The following is a 2,500-nucleotide window of genomic DNA, read 5'->3' on the forward strand; positions in this document are numbered from 1 at the left end:
TCACCGGTTTCGAAGTTCCATTTTCACATTCCGACCTGGGATGTTATGACTCCTCGGCCCACACTGCGAACGCGTCCCACACCCCCTCCAAGTTTATCAGGAATTTCACCTGAGCTTGCAATAGAGATCGAGCGCGGTGGCGGTCACAGTGGTGGTCGACCAGGCGGAGCTTGAACGGCCTCGGCAAACACTTCTCCCCACCCTCCCAAATGAATGAGAGAATGGCTTGACAATACCGAGGCCATCGCCCCCCGCCAAAAATGGTTACTAGCTCTTGGGACTCGCTGCGACGTTACGCGTATCGGCACAAGACCAACCCTCTTTTTCCAGTCGCCCGCGCACCAAAAAAAATTTTGGCAGCGGGACTCACAATCCTTGACAGCCAGCTCACCATATAATACTCGGCGACCCTCCGCGGGACCTCCTCAGAGGGTCGCGTCGCCGGGAAACTAACCCCCACTCCTCACTGATCCAAGGTAACACGCCAGAAGTATCCAGGTAACCCCAGTAGTATCCAGGTATCCCCCTGCGAACGTCGGTACTGGGCTCAAAGAAGGCAGCGAGCAGTCGGGACCCGTAGGCACCGAGCAACCGTCACCCCCTCACGACTTTTCCCGAGACGCTTCAGAGGAACCCTTCCCCACATAGTACTCTCTGTGGGATTCGGCAGGCCCCCGTCCTACTGCACTAAGGAAGTTCCGAGACACACTTTTTTTTGTGGAAGACCACCCACCCTCCCTGTCCTGCCTGCTATCCCCGCCGCGACTCCTGGTCCCGGCCCTCCTCCCCGACTTCCTCCTTGTCCCGCTGCGAGTCCCGGACCTCCTCCCCACTACCTACTCCCGCCGCGAGTCCCAGTCCCGGCCTTCCTCCTCCTCCTCCTCTTCCCTAGTCCCGGCGCGAGTCCCGGACCTCCTCCCCACTTCCTAGTCCCGTCGCGAGTCCCGGACCTCCTCCCCCTCTTCCTAGTCCCGGCGCGAGTCCCGGACCTCCTCCTTCTCTTCCTTGTCCCGCCGCGAGTCCCAGTCCCGTCGCGAGTCCCGGACTTCCTCCTTCTCTTCCTTGTCCCGCCGCGACTCCCTAGTCCCGTGGCGAGTCCCGGACTTCCTCCTCCTCTTCCTTGTCCCGCCGCGACTCCCTAGTCCCGGCGCGAGTCCCGGACTTCCTCCTCCTCTTCCTTGTCCCGCCGCGACTCCCTAGTCCCGGCGCGAGTCCCGGACTTCCTCCTCCTCTTCCTTGTCCCGCCGCGACTCCCTAGTCCCGGCGCGAGTCCCAGTCCCGTCGCGAGTCCCGGACTTCCTCCTCCTCTTCCTTGTCCCGCCGCGACTCCCTAGTCCCGGCGCGAGTCCCAGTCCCGTCGCGAGTCCCGGACTTCCTCCTCCTCTTCCTTGTCCCGCCGCGACTCCCTAGTCCCGGCGCGAGTCCCAGTCCCGTCGCGAGTCCCGGACTTCCTCCTCCTCTTCCTTGTCCCGCCGCGACTCCCTAGTCCCGGCGCGAGTCCCAGTCCCGTCGCGAGTCCCGGACTTCCTCCTCCTCTTCCTTGTCCCGCCGCGAGTCCCGACCTCTTGTCCCGCTCCCTTGCCCAAGTCCCGACTCCTGGCTGTCTCGACTCCTCGTTGGCCGCCCAGTCTTCCGCATAGGTGGAAATAAATAAATAAATCATTTTTTAAAAATCAATTTTAAAATTAACTCCCTGTCTCGACTCCTTGCTGGCCGCCCAGTCTTGCGCCTAGACAGAAATATAAATAAAAATAAAAATAAATTGGTGAATTAAAAATATTAAAGTAATTTAATTAACTGGAATAAGGTAGAAAAATAAAAGGCAGAAGAATACTAAATTGATTTTTTCAAGTGCCACGTGTTACCTTGCTGATGTGGCTGCCACGTGGTAGTCCATGTCATGTCAAAAATCCACTAAATCGTTTACATGTCACTTTGGAGATAAATTTGTGTGTGTGCAATCAATTGGTTGTACAAATATGTTAATGACTTGCTAACTAATGCATCGTACAGGTAATCATTGCCCACTAACTAATCCATCACCACTGAAACTTAATGTCTTCAATTCTTCATCCTTCACACTCCACATCCAATTTATTTTTGTTTGTGTGAATTCTTAAATCTATCTTCTCTTTACATACTCCAAGCCCAACTTTCTAAACCCTTTATATAATCTATGTGAATCCTAGAATCTAGGTTTATATACCCCATGCAAACCCTAAAACCCTAAACCCTAAACCCTAACCCCTAACCCCCCCTCAACTCATACTTTGTTCTTTTAATCATACAACCTAGACTCTGAAATTTTAATCTCATAACATATAAACTAGCATTGTAATTTCAAAACCCAACATTTTGTATTGTGACAATACTTGTTTGCAAATATGCATCCTTCATTTACTTTTATTTTTTTAACACTACACTGTGCCACATCAGCACCAAATAGATCAAAATCCTTGATAAATTAACCTCTAACATGTAAATATTATATTCTCCACCC

Source organism: Physcomitrium patens, chromosome 20 (assembly GCF_059467195.1).
Source record: "Physcomitrium patens ecotype Gransden chromosome 20, ASM5946719v1, whole genome shotgun sequence".
NCBI classification, from domain to species: Eukaryota; Viridiplantae; Streptophyta; class Bryopsida; order Funariales; family Funariaceae; genus Physcomitrium; species Physcomitrium patens.